Raw genomic sequence first — 15,074 nt, 5'->3', positions numbered from 1 at the left:
TCTAAGATTGACATTGATCTAACAGGTCTATACTAAAAACCACGGTACTTTAAAAACCATGGTACTTATCTCCTCTGATTTCCTGTTGGTTTTTCTGTGCTCCACAGTTCATTCCCCAAAGAACACTGACAGGGGGTTCAGATGACTCATCAGTAAAATCTCTCTCCATCTCCTGGGGCATTATTCCCCCTAGGCCAGCAGACCTGCTCATTAGGCAGTTATATACACATCTTTTGCTTAGCTCAGATATCAAAACCATCATAAAAATTCATTCATCATTAAACATGCATTTATTTTTTATCTTTTAAAATTATTTTATTGAGGTCATATTGGCTTACAACATTGCGTAAATTTCAGGTGTACATTATTATATACCAGTTTCTGTATAGCCTGCATTGTGTTCACTACCAATAGTCTAGCTTTTGTTTGTCACCATACGTGTGTGCCCTTTTACCCCTTTCACTGCCCCTCCCCCACTTCCCCTCTGGTAACCACTAATCTGTCCTCCTTATCCATGTGTTTTTTTATCTTCCACATATGAGTGAAATCATATGGTGTTTGTCTTTCTCCATCTGGCCTATTTCACTTAACATAATACCCTCGTGATCCATCCAAGTTGTTGCAAATGAGACAATTTTGTCTTTTCTTATGGCTGAGTAGTATTCCATTGTATGTATATACCACATCTTCTTTATCCATCCATCAGTTGATGGGAACTTGGGTTGCTTCCATGTCTTGGCTATCGTGAATAAGGCTGTGGTGAACGTAGGGGTGCATAAATCTCTTTGAATTGTTGATTTCATGTTCTTTGGATAAATACCCAATAATGGATAGCTGGATCTTATGGTACTTCTATTTTTAATTTTTTGAGAAATCTCATTGCTGTTTTCCATGGTGGCTACACCAGTTTACATCCCCACCAGCAGTGTATGAGGGTTCCCTTTTCTCCACATCCTCTCCAACATTTGTTATTTCTTGTATTGTTATAGCCATTTGTTTATAATTATTAATTATAAATAATTAATTATAGCCACTCTGATGTGTGTAAAGTGATATCTCATTGTAGTTTTGATTTCTATTTCCTTACTGATTAGTGATGTTGAACATATTTTCACATGGCTGTTGACCATCTGTATGCCTTCTTTGGAAAAACGTCTGTTCATATCCCCTGCCCATTTTTTGATTGGGTTGTTTGTTTTTTTATTGTTGAGTTGTATGAGTTCTTTATATATTTTAGAAATTAACCCCTTGTCAGATACGTGATTTGCAAATATTTTCTTCTAGTTGGTGGGTTGTCTTTTCATTTTGTTCCTGGTTTCCTTTGACTTGCAGAAGATTTTCAGTTTGATTTAGTCCTATTTGTTTATTGTTTCTTTTGTTTCCTTTGCCTGAGTAGACACAGTATTTGAAAAGATACCACTAAGACCAATGTCAAAGAGTGTATTGCCTATATTTTCTTCTGGGAGTTTTATGGTTTCAGGTCTTACATTTAAATCTTTAATACATTTTGGGTTAATTTTTGTGTATGGTGTAAGATAATGATCTACTTTCATTCTTTTGCATGTGGGCTGTCCAGTTTTCCCAACACCATTTATTGAAGAGAATTTCCTTTCTCGATCGTATGTTCTTGGCTTCTTTGTTGAAGATTAGCTGTCTATAGATGTGTGGTTTTATTTATTTTTATTTATATAGCGTGTGTGTGTGTGTGTGTGTGTGTGTGAGGAAGATTGGCACTGAACTAACATCTGTTGCCAATCTTCCTCTTTTTGCTTGAGGAAGATGGTCCCTGAGCTAACACCTGTGCCTGTCTTCCTCTATTTGTATGTGGGTTGCTGCCACAGCATGGCTTGATAAGTGGTGTGTAGGTCCATACCCAGCATCCAAACCTGTGAACCCTGGGCCACCAAAGCAGAGCACATGAACATAACCACCTAGCCACTGGACCAGCCCAAGCTTTATAGCATGTTTTGAAGTCAGGCATTGTGAAACCTCCAGCTTTGTTCTTTTTTCTCGGGATTGCTTTGGCTATTTGTGGTGTTTTTTGTTCCATATAAATTTTATGGTTCTTTGTTCTATTTCTGTGAAGAATGTCATTGGGATTCTGATTGAGATTGCATTGAATCTGTAGATTGCTTTAGGTAATACAGACATTTTAACTATGTTTATTCTTCCAATCCATGAACATGGAATATATTTCTATTTCTTTATATCTTCTTTGATTTCTTTTAATAATCTCTTATAGTTTTTTAGTGTTCAGGTATTTCACCTCCTTGGTTAAATTTATTCCTAGGTATTTTATTCTTTTTGTTGTCATTGTAAATGGGATTGTATTCTTGACTTCTCTTTCTGCTAGTTCATTATTAGTGTATAGAAATGCAACATTATCTTGATACCAAAACCAGGCAAGGACAGCACAAAAAAGGAAAATTCAAGGTCAATATTGCTGTGAATATAGAGATGAACATAGATGCAAAAATCCTCAGCAAAATATTAGCAAATTGAATACAACAATACGTTAAAAGGATCATACATGTGATCAAGTGGGACTTATTCCAGGGATGCAGGGATGGTTCAACATCTGCAAATCAATCAATGTGATACACCACATTAACAAAAAGAGGAATAAAAACCACACAATCCTCTCAATAGATGCAGAGAAAGCATTTGACAAGATCCGACATCTATTTATGATAAAAACTCTCAATAAAATGGGTATAGAAGGGAAGTACCTCAACATAATAAATATAATATCATAAACTGACAGCCAACATCATCTTTAATGGTGAAAAACTGAAAGCTGTTCCTCTGAGAACAGGAATAAGACAAAGGTCTTGTTCAACAAGAACAGGAACAAGACACTCTTTCCACTCTTATTCAGCATGGAACTGGAAGTTTTAGCCAGAGCAATTAGGCAAGAAAAAGAAATAAAAGGGATCCAAACTGGAAAGAAAGGAAGAAGTAAAACTCTCACTGTTTGTGAATGACATGATTCTATACATAAAAAACCCTAAAGAATCCACCATAAAATTATTAGAAATAATCAAGTACTACAGCAAATTTTCAGGGTACAAAATCAATATACAAAAATCAATGAGCATTTATTAAACACCTACTGTGTCTTAGGCACTGGAGATAAAAATGGACAAGACTTATGTCTGTATGGGCTGTTGCCCTCATGCCTGTGGGTGATGTTGACTCAATATTTATGAGTAAGGGTTCATGTGGTGAGGGTGTGAGTTTGTGAGAGTGTTTGGGGGGGTGGAGGTGAGGGTATGTGTGTGGGAGAATGAGTGGGGAGTGTAGGCCAACCATGCCCACTTTGATATGTATGCAAGAGGTTGTCTAACTGTGGCCCTGGGCCTCTTTGATGGAAATATCAGAATTTATATTCTAGTCAAGGAGACAAAAAAGTCAATTCACATTTGCAACAAAAACAAAGGTAATGTTGTAGAGACATGTTTAGGAAGATGTGTAGGAACTCAAAGGGCACCTTGTTTGACGTGGATATCTGGGAAGGCTACAGACACCAGGTGATGACTGAAGTAAGATGTGGAGGTAGACACATGAGGTCAGGGTGTTCCAAGAGTTTGCTTCAGCTGGAAGGCCATTTGTGAATGAGCATGCCGAGAAATAAAGCCAAAGAATTACTTTTTATGCCATGCTTTAGAGTTTGGAATTCTATACTCAGTGGAGATCTGATGACTAGTTTCAAGTAGGAAAGTGATAAATCAAATCGATTGGTGTGATAACGTAACATAACAAGAAATATATATTTGGCTTTCACCCCCATTTCTGGCACAGAGCTCCTAAAACCCTTGGGATTTTCTAAGTGATGAGAGTCACAAAAGTGTCTTTGGTATATTAATGAAGTAAGTTTTGGAAAACACCTTGGTTGCCAAAAGAACCAACTGTGTAATTAGTGGGTTGGAATTTTCTGTCCGGCCCCCTTGAGCTGCAGGGAGGGGAGAGGGGCTGGAGCTTGAATCAATGGCCAATGGCCAATGGCCAATGCTTGAATCAATCATGCCTATGTAATAAAGCCTCGAGAAAAACCCAAAAGGATTGAGTTCAGAGAGCTTCCGGGTTAGTGAACATGTGGAGATTAAGAGAGAATGGAGTGCCTGGAAGCTCGGCACACTTTCCCCATACCTTCCCCTCTACATCTCTTCCATCTGACTTTTCCTGAGTTATCTTCTGTTATAATAAACTAGTCAGCCAGTAAGTAAAGAGATTTCTTGAACCTGTGAGCTGCTCTAGCAAATTAATCAAACCCAAGGAAAGCTTATGGGAACCTCTGATTTATAGCCAGTCAGTCAGAAGCCCAGGTGACAACCTGAGCTTGTAACTGGCATCCGAAGTGAGGGGGTGAGCAGTCTTGTATGATTGAACCCTTAACCCATGGGATCTGATGCTATCTCTGGGTAGATAGCATCAGAACTGAGTTGGATTGTAGGACACATAGCTGATGTCCAGAGAATTGCTTGGTGGTATGGGGAACACCCCCCCCCCCCGACACACACACATTGAAATTGGTCTCAGAACACCTATTTAGTGGGTTAAACAGACATCTCTAGAAGGAGTTTAGAAGCTGGTGTAAGGGTGCAAATTAGGCGACTCCTGCAGTAAACTAAGAGACATATAGCAAAGAGCTGAATTAAGACAGTGATAGTGGAGACGAAAATGAGATACATTTAGCAACAGAATGCATTTAGTAACAGAAAGATCTTGGCAATTGATTGAATGGGATGGAAGTGAGAAACAAGATTCCAGGATAACTGTCCTTAGTTTCTGGCTCAATTTATTGGATAGATGGTTAGACATTTACTGAGAAAGGGAATACATTATTAATTTAATGTTACTATTTCCAGGGTTACACATATTTTATTAAAATTGAATTATTTTGAGAATTTCCTAGGTAGTCACAGTCATTTTCTGTGTCTCTCTTTTTCTCTTACTATTTGGTGTCCATGGTGATTGCATAGCAGGTGAAAATATTCTAGAATATCCTAAAACGCTGGAATTGTGTGCCCCCTTTAGTGTCTCATGTGGTTGATACATCTTAATATTTTTCTTAGACATTTTTAAATCTGTCTTTTACTTGCTCATGTTCCACCTTGCTCATCTTGGGTATCAAGAATTCACTCTCCCTAAAGTTCCATCAAATTCACACTACCAGAAAATTTCTCTAAATCTAAAAAAGGTGCAGACCACCTCCTCCCTTACCATCGAGGACATGAAATGATCAACAGCCAGTCTAGAATTTCTCAGATGCTCTGCCTTTTTGCTGAATAAGATTTAAAACTGGTATCTTGATGCTTAAATTCCATCATTATTTGCTTATGTTTCTTGCTTTTGTGCCAATTTTATGATTTATTCCAAAAGCGGATTATCCATTCCCTACACCTGGCCAAGAAGTCTGTGGGATACAGTCCTATCACTTATGCATCTGAGAGAGACACTGGTTCAGACTCATAGAATTTCAGGGTAGAAAGGATGGAGAGCCCACCTACTGCCCTCTGTGCAGGTAAGAAGACTCAAGTCCAGGGAGGTTATGTGATTTGAGCAAGATGGCACAGCTGGTTAGTTAACAGCAGAGCCAGAGCTAGAACATATCTCCTGACTTTTAGCCAGAATTTATATTATGTTTTTCCTTTGGCAGGAAGTCAGACACTGGGACTCAAGTAAAGAATTTAGAGTATTTCACTTCCAGCACAGCAGGAGCCCAATGACACACTAAGAATCTAACATGGAAGTATATGATTGTGTGATGCTGTGAAGATGTCCTTATATAGTAATAAGTAGACCCTTCGTTACTGATGTAGCTTCAGCTACATCCTTCACTCTAAAAAGCCCACAGCTTTGGGCATCTCTGACTCAACAGCTTCCTTACTTGTCAGGGGTTGCACTGACCAGTGGACAGACCTCTATGAAAACCCATGACAGCATCAAGAGCTGAGTCCACTTAGTGTGTCATTGATCATGTATGTTTCCTTTTGTACTGCTTTCTCTGGTTCAGTAGTAAACCTGAAAGAAAGTGGTATTTAACCAAGTCCAAGTTGTTATTCTTGTTCATCTTTTAAATTTGAACCAGCCCTTTGTGGTCCGGTCTATTTCAGGTGAATTCCAGAAAGTCTCTTTTTACAACTGCTCCCTGGGAGCAGGATACCAACTATACTTAGAAAAAGGAAAAAGTAAATAAAATAAATAAAGAAAAATAGCTCCAACAGGAAGAATGATGTTTTGCTTTGAGAGGAGTCAAACAGAGCTCTGTGTAGGAGCCATTGAACCTCGAGCAGATAGGGGTGACTCATAAGATGATCCATGTGCCATGCTCTGGCCTGTCACTGGTTACACTATGAGTACTCCCAAATGAGCTGTTACTCCTAATTAAACTGCAAGGGTGGCTTCCTGCAACTGCTCCTGAGGAGAAAGAGCCCTATCTGGAAGATACCAGCCCACCTGCCTGAAGGAGATATTGTAACTGACTCTGAGGGCAGAACTGAGAGTTGGCCATGCCATCAGAGAAGATCTTGGCCAAGAGATAATGTGAGGATCCAGCATCGGAGTGTGGTGCCGGGAATCACACAGATTGCCCTCTGTGAATCTCCTTCTCTCTAGGGATTTGTGGAGTCTTCTTGTGGCACCAGGAAACACAATGGATGTAATTGCATTTCCATATACTCTCTGCAGAACAGTTTCCATCCTTTTAATTTTACTTCCTTCAGACTACTGAAATGAAACAAGTTTGGCTCTCTGACATGAAGAATTATTTAGGTTTGGGAGGGAGGAATGTGACACCTCCACCACTTTCCTCTACCCCCACCCCAATTATTAGCGTAGGATGTTCTTGCTGTAAGTGATTTGGTATTAGAGCTAGTAATCTGAAAGTTGGAAGCTAAGATCCTCAAATCTTATTTCCTGCTCTGCTCTTGGTTTATTGCCTGATCAAAGTTTCTTTGATAAGGTCAGTCACAGACCTGGGGACAGATGCCGGAAGTCACCTGCCCCATTGATAAAGGGTTGCAATACAATATGGTTCCTTTTTAAAGTGAATACATCATTTTTTTAATGTTGAAGAGGAGAGATAAATGTGTATATTACTCATCCTCCTGGCTCATAATACCATTTTAGTTTTTTCAAAAGACATAATATGACAACATCATACACATTGGTAATTAATTTTTCAAGCTTGCTTTAATCTTTAAAAGCTATGAGCCATCTCAGATTCACCAGTAGGCTGCCCCAGTTCTATGCACACATAGCCTGAAGCCGTGAAAGTATTGCATTCTTTCATCCTTTCTCAGTAGAACTGATCCTGCCAGTCAAGTTCTCTGGGACTGTGAAGCAGTACACTCATATCTTGCACAACTGTGAAATGAAAATTGACTTAAAGTAGCCACGGAAATGTGAGGTAGAAGCATAATTTTCCATCTCATCATCAATTTGAGTTTTAGTCTTTCTCATCCTGGGGCACTCGCCATGGGGTCTGTGGCATATTTTAGATTCTACTAAGATAGTATCTCAGGGTTCCCAGAGAAAGGCACTTGAGCTCAAATGACTAGATGTTTCTTTGCTCACCTTGCACCTGAACTTTCTCCCCAAAATAATTGGGTAAGATTATCTGAGTGTCAAATACCAGTTCTCATCCAGTTCCAATGAGCTGTGTCCAGAGTGAACATGATTTTACTTCCCTAGTCAAGTATCCTGTGCAAGTCAGAACTACTCAGACAGGACAAAGAATTTAGGGTCACTTTTTCTTAGAAGGGGTTGTGGCATTGCAGGTATAGAAGACTTCTTGAACTCTTTCACAGTGTATCCACTATTCCTGCATCCCCTCTGACCACCGGAGCCACTGAAGCTAGCCTCTAGTTAAAATCACCTAAGCCTAGACTCCAGACGCGAGTGCTATTGTTGAAAGGGTGCACTTGCTGCACCTTTTTAAAAGGTCATCAAAAAACTTCCCTGTTAGAGTACCCCTCTGAAGTTCATCAGAGAAAGTTTCAGATGGCCTTGTGAATTCCCAGATGAAAGAGGTGACAGAAGTGCAAATTATTGGCATTAAATAGGAAAGAAGATCATTGGAAGCACAAGTGTAGCTTGGGGGAAAGTAAAAGGAAGAACAAAGGAAAGAAAATTAAATTCAGGATTGTTCCTTAAAAGGTTGGGTTCTGATTTTGATTTTGAAAAAAGTTTTTGGGGAAAAGCTATTTCAAACTCTGTCCGTCTTCTAACATTTTATAACGTCTTTCATCTATTGCGTGCTTCGAGGGGAAGGAGGGAGTTGATGGTGATAAAGTGATCATGAGACTTAATATTTAAAAGTAACACCCTGTTTTAATGAAATGATGGCAGTTCTACAACCTGTCACAAATATCTAGGTCACTGCAAACAAAGAGTAAAAAAACGTAACTCACAGAAGTACAACAAAATAGCAGCAACAAATTTATCATTATTATTCTAATATCACTCTTTTGTATTTATCTCCCTGGTAAAGATATAATGTTTTATTTCAAGTAGAAAATATAAACTGTGTAGGCATTGAAAGGAGCAGTATTGTCATAATTGAATTCTTTCAAGAATTAATGTGGGGCGCTCTCTCTTTTCCTCTTCTTTTCAGCATCTCTGGGGAATTCCAGGAGGGACGTTGCCAGCCAGATTGACAGGTATATGTAAGACAGTAAAGTGTAGACTGCAGGATGGGTTTGCAAGATTGTTATAGTCAATGTCCTCGTTAATAAAAATTTGGAACATTTCCTAAAAAGCATTTTCCTAGAATAAATAAAATATTTTTAAAAATTCAGCATTAGTCTTAACAAACGGAAGAAACACAGTTTGCCTTAGTGGTCAGAGCACAAGGTTGTGAGGCCAAAGAACAGTACCCCTGCTTCAGTTTTCTAAACAGTAGGGAGATAGCATCATCTGCTCCGGATCTCTCAAAGGTGCAAAGAAATTAAATAAGATGTGAGAAGAGATGGTTCTCTGGAAAATTTTAATTGATATATAGTTAAGAAAGATGCACAGCCATAATGCGTTTGTGTCTGTATGACTGTAATCCATAATGAAGAAACGCATTCTGGATGGTGGAATGACTACAAGTAGCTCCAGCCTTAGGCAAAGTGGGAAGTAATGAGGCATTATTTTGGGTACCACTTCCCAGAGGCGTCCTAGTGAGAACCACTTTTCTCTACTCTGCCCCACCAAACACAAATATAGCAGTGTCCCAGACTCACTCCCAGCCTGACTCCCTCGTCCCTGCCTTCCTTTAAAGTTTTCTTGTCTTGTGACTCTTTGAAGCAATTTGAGATGCTGTGACAATGGTCTCATGTGTCATTCTTGCCTAGGTCTTTTTGCATTTTAACAAGGAACAATGTCTTAACCCATAGGAGTGATTCTAATGACAGAGATCTTGGGTTCCTGTTTATTCATTCATTATTTTATTCTTCAAGCTTTTAATCATTAGCATTTTAAAAATTTTCTTTCGTTCTTATTTTTTCAAGGAAGATTAGCTCTGAGCTAACACCTGCTGCCAATCCTCCTCATTTTGCTGAGGAAGATTGGCCCTGAGCTAACATCTGTGCCCATCTTCCTCTATTTTTTATACGTGGGACACCTGCCACAGCATGGCTTGATGAGCAGTGCATAGGTGTGCGCCAGGGATCCGAACTGGTGAACCCCGTGCCACCGAAGTGGAGCTCATGAACTTAATTACTATGCCACTGGGCCAGCCCCTGTTGAGCATTAGCTTTTGATTCAATAAATATTTGTTGAGTGTTGACTATGTGCCAGGCAATGTGCTAAAACTGGAAATGGAACTGAGAATGAGAGGAGTACAGTCTGGGCCCTCATGAAGCTGACTTGGAAATAGACATCCAAATAGAGAACAATCCATGTGATGAAGGCTTTGACAGGCAGCCTGGGATGCTGTAGGAAGCTTCTAGGTCTTGGGACAAGCTGCTTGGGAGACTCTGCAGGCAGCATGTAGGTTTTGCTGCCAATCAGAGTGATGTCTGCATCTCCAAATAGAGCCAGTTCTGTTTATAAGAAGCAAATTGGGCAAGGACAGAAAATGTTGGATTGGAAGCCAAATGCCCTAAGCTGGGTCTCAGTTCTGCTTAACCAGTTGTGTTTCTCTGGAGAATTCACTGAACTTTTCTGAGCTTCAGATTCCTCCTCTGCCAAAAAATGAGGCAGAATAGGTGACTTTGGTGGTCTTTATCAGTTTTAAACTTGTATATCAAAGTGTTTTTCTAATACCTAAATTAACCTTTTCAAGTGTAAGGTCCAGAGTGCAGTTCTCCTTGGATATTTCCAGAGGGTAAATTTCATTGCTTACCTATTTTTTCAGTGAAACTACTCCTTGACCACTGATCAGTGCTGCATCGACAACTTTCTTGGAAGTCTCTTGCAAAGGCCTTGCTAGTATGATTGATAACCCATGTTCTCTGTCGCCATCCCATAGGCACTGAAGAATGGATTGATAAATAACTTGGGATGCTCAACAAAGCCCAGTTCTCCTTACCAGATGTCTTATCGTATCAGGATCAGCATGCCTCGGTCCATTGCACATAGAAAACTTAATGAACCTAACCAAGGAGGGTAATGGGAAACATTAAAAGAAATAACAATTCTAAAGCATAATAATTCTAAGATAAGCACACTTTGTCATGCAAACTTTCCTTATTATCCAGCTTTAAAAAACATGACTCCAATCGACCCAAATCAAAATGACAACTTCTCTCAGGCATATAATTATAAAAAATGGAAGTCACTTTAGAAGTCATTTGATCCAATGTCTACACTTCAGAGAGAAGGAAATTGAGGCTCAGAGAGAATAAAATGTTTTAGCCAAGAACACACAGCTGGTTGGAAGCAGGCCAAGACCATAATTCAGATTTTCTGATTCCCAGGCTCTGGGGCTCTCTTTTTTCTTCGCTTTCCTCCCTACCCCAGATTGCACCATTTGTCTTTAAGCTACACATATTCCAAAGTGACCCTAGACTTTCTTGGTATCTTCTGGTTCTTCACCCCTGGGGAGGAAAAAGGATTTCCTTGCCTGTCCTTAAACTTACCACCACGTCTTCAGATCACTCAGCACTCACTCTGTGGGTGTCTCCCTTGCTGGAGGGCCTCTGTTCCTGGACTCTGGAAATCCCATTTCCTTTACTGTCTGTTTTCTTCACGGCCTAACAGTGTCCCTGCTTTCAACCAAAGGCATCCAGGTTCAACTGAAAACAAGACTGTTGAAGAACCAGTTAGGGGAGTTGTTTCCTCTCCACACATTATTTTTTGTTTCCATGCATCTCTTGAGATTTGAATGTCATCTCTGTGGAATAAATGCTACAGCCATCAGAGGAGCCACGAAGGCCAGAGACAATCCCCTGTGCCAAGTCAGTAATGCCTTTGGTTGAATTGGGGCCTGGGCCAAACCCTTTGAATGTTTCCCTGAGCTTAAGAGGGCATGCTGAAAGACAAGTGGAAGGTGACCAGTTCAGCGGCCCTGAGCTCCAGATCCAGCTTTCTCCTCCACCAGGGAACGGTTCAACGACAAGAGGGAAAGGGAAGACTGCTCCCGTCTTCTTTTTCATCTATAAGGGACATAGATCTTAATGAAAATGATTTCTGGAAATTCTTCCTCATTTTCTCTGAGAAAGAGGAAATGTGGCCATATTTTGCATTGTCTTGAGGAGAGGAAGCAGCCAATACTTGGTATAGACATTACAGGAAAGAAGTCGATAGACAACAAGAACAAGATAAACAGATGATTATATTAATCTAAACAGAAGGACTGTTTCAAACCCAGAATCTTTACACACACACATACACACGCACACACACAAACACATTTTTAGGAATTTTTAACCTGTCAGTACACAGACATTTACAAAATACCTATATGATAAGCACTGTGCTAGCAGTTTTTTCTGATATCTGAATTCTAACATTAAAGCAGATTTAAAAGTAGAAAAACGCAGTACTATCTAAGCAAGAAGAGAAAGCAAGCGGTAATGACACAATGTTTTCAAAGGCCAGGTCACCCACCTGTTGGTTATTTTAAGAAGGGGAATTCTGGCAGCAGCTGGGACTCTGCCATAAATAACTTGCACACCCATGTTCTAACACTGAGCCCTTCTTGTCACATCTTTCTAAGGGACCTTGATTTTGGAGGTGTCTCAGGTGACCTTTCTCTCCAGAACCATAGAAAAGGACAGAAGCATGCTTTGTGGTCACCTTCATTTTCTGCATGTCAGCCCTTTCCACTCACAAGCTGGCTGTTGGTTTTAAAGGACTGTCCACTGTTGGAGGGTCAGAAAAACCGCGAGCACAAAAGAGTAATCACTGTCACCGTCAGAGGCCGTTTATGTCAACTCCACTAAATAATTGAACCCACCACATTTAAAAATCTTCCAAGAGCTCCTATTACCATTAACTTAACCTCAGAATCCCAATCTTGGCATCTGAGACCCTGCCAAAACTCCCAGCTTCCCCACGATGATGCTCCCTGCCCACTGCAGTGGCATTGGCTCTTTACTGATTGTATCTGACTCTTTACTTGATACTGGTTGTTACCCCAGACCAATGGCTTTCCCGTTACCAAGAAGAGCTCAGCATCCACCTTCCCCCCAAAAAACCTCCCTATCATGCAAACCGGAGGAAGCTTAACCTGGGATGTGCATTATACACCCATATGTTAGATGCGTATGTGTATGCATGTGTTTCCTATCCCATGGCCATTTGTACGTAGGCTCACCTCCCCAATGCTAAGGAAAATTCAAGTCAATCAAAACCATGACATAAATGAATTCACCCTCAAGGTTGGCGTCAACACAACACAAACAAACACCCATATCCAAGTGAGAGCTTCAGCTGCTGCCTCAAAATCTTTCAAAACTCAGCAAAAAACGATTCTTTCAGAAGGTGGCTCAAGTATCTTTTATTTATTTTGTTTACCTCTTTTTTTGAGCTACAATTGACATATAACATTTCATTAGTTTCAGGTGTACAACATAATGATTCAATATTTGTATTTGTATGTATTGCGAAATACTCACCACAAGAAGTCTAGTTAGCATCCATCACCGCACATAGGTACAAATTCTCTTTTCTTATGATGAGAACTTCTAAGATCTACTCTCTTAGCAACTTGCAAATTTACAGTATAGTATTAACTCTAGTTATCATGCTGTATGCCACATCCCCATGATTGACTTATTTTATAGCTGGAAGTTTGCATCTTTTGACCTGCTTTACCCATCTCACCCACTCCCCCAACGCCTTGCCTCTGGCAGCCATCAATCTATTCTCTGTATCTATGAATTTGGGTTTTTGTTTTGTTTTGTTTTTCTAGATTCCACATGTACTTGAGGTCATAGAGTATTTGTCTTTCTCAGTCTGACTTATTTCACTTAGCATAATGCCCTCTATTTCGTTTATCTCTTGATTGGAGCTGGAACATTTTTATTGCTAGATCCCTTTTTAAAAAAATTTGTCAGTGTACAGTAATTTGGGGGTTTTTATTGGCATTGCTTCTCCCAGTATGGACATTTGCAGATAAGACAACCAAACCACAGACAGAAATGCCTTTACATATAAGCTCAAGCCCTGTTTATACACCACTTCCGTGAATAAGATTTAATCAGTATGTATCAAGTCTTCGGTAAGAGTTGTGCTATCTTTAAATTATCCTAGCACAGGGTCTTGTCCTTAGACGGTACTCAATAAATGTTTGTTGAAGCAGTCACAGAGAATTTAGCTCACAAGAAATCTAAGCGATATCAACACAGCCGACCTTAGCGGTAAACCTTACTGGTTATTTGATTTTCCAAGAGGAAATACAAATTCAACCTCACTTTGTTTTTTTCTTCCACAGATTTCAAGAAGATCTTAATGGAGTTGGATTTTCAGAGTCAGCCTTTTCTTAAATTGCTTTTCTTTTATGCTGAATGCATATTTATGACTTTAAAAGATCCTAAACATATTCAGTCATTCTACTTGACTTTGTAAGAAGAGAGTTATGCTCATGGAAATGTTTTTCCTACTAACAGTGTCCAAGAGAGGATTTTCCGATAACCATCTGGTTAATCAAGGGTCAGTGAAACAGAACAACTGTGCCACCGGCTTTTCACATTGCAGAAGCATGTGTACTTCTGAACTGGTGTCCTATATCCTTTCTTTCTAGGAGTAAACAACTAATTTCGAAAACTAATGCCAAATCGTATTTAGCAATGATAGTTATTATTTTCAAGCAGAATTTTTGATGTTGTTTTGCTTTCAATTAGTCCAAATTAAGTGGATCTACTCCTCGAGTGGAAGATGAACATCCGTGAATCCAATAAGAATGATTAGTGCCAGTTTAGTTTGAGAATTTATGAGGCAATCAACTAAGAATCTCATGAAAATTTATGTCATTTAACCATAAGCACTGTGTCCCCTGTTCTTGTTCTTCCAAATGTCTCTTCCAGACACATATGTTCATGGCCTTCTACATCCACATGCAGAAGAGGGTGGTTCCCAAGGAATATTGGGCTTTAAGCAATTAAGGGAGGTAGAATGTGAATACCATTGCCAGTTTGGCTGCTCTCATTTAAGAGTTCTGAGTAGCTGCTTTGAGAGTAGTGTAGACCTGCCAAGTACAGAGGAGGTGGTGAGGACTCCAACCACATCCTTCTGTGACCTCCTGCCACATGCAGAATGCTGGGTAGGCAGCGACCTCCAAGATGCTTTCCCCTTTGTATCATCTATATCTGACTTCATAGGGTAGAGGTCCTTGTCCTTACGTCTGCCTGATGACAGAGTTCTCCAGTGGGACCAGGGCAAGGGTCACTCAGCTCAATGTAATTAAAAGATCAGTTGACTGAAATATCCAGATTACCAGCTCACACTCCCATACTACCAAGTCTACTGAACTACACAAAGACAGTGTCTTTCTTGTCTGGGGCTGTATCCTTAGCACCCAGTACAATATCTGCAGCTGAACAGCCATTCAGTGAACAGATTTCAACTGGATGAATTGCATGAGCTGTTGGGCTAGAGTTAAGGAAACTGCAGTATCTTATTTCCACAACTGCTAATGTTCA

General features: G+C 39.8%; 1 long non-coding RNA gene across 1 annotated transcript in view; it reads left to right on the top strand.

Annotated features, from left to right (window-relative positions):
• LOC139077253 (uncharacterized) overlaps positions 1–14,215 on the top strand; it is a 30,571-nt gene extending 16,356 nt beyond the window's left edge. Inside the window, exon 2 of the long non-coding RNA XR_011529606.1 lies at positions 13,868–14,215. This is a non-coding gene — a long non-coding RNA (uncharacterized lncRNA). The remainder of the gene's footprint in view (positions 1–13,867) is intronic.
• The last annotated feature ends 859 nt before the right edge of the window (positions 14,216–15,074 follow it).

Source organism: Equus przewalskii, chromosome 19, assembly GCF_037783145.1.
Source record: "Equus przewalskii isolate Varuska chromosome 19, EquPr2, whole genome shotgun sequence".
NCBI classification, from domain to species: domain Eukaryota; kingdom Metazoa; phylum Chordata; class Mammalia; order Perissodactyla; family Equidae; genus Equus; species Equus przewalskii.
This window is presented reverse-complemented; position numbering and strand designations above follow the sequence as displayed.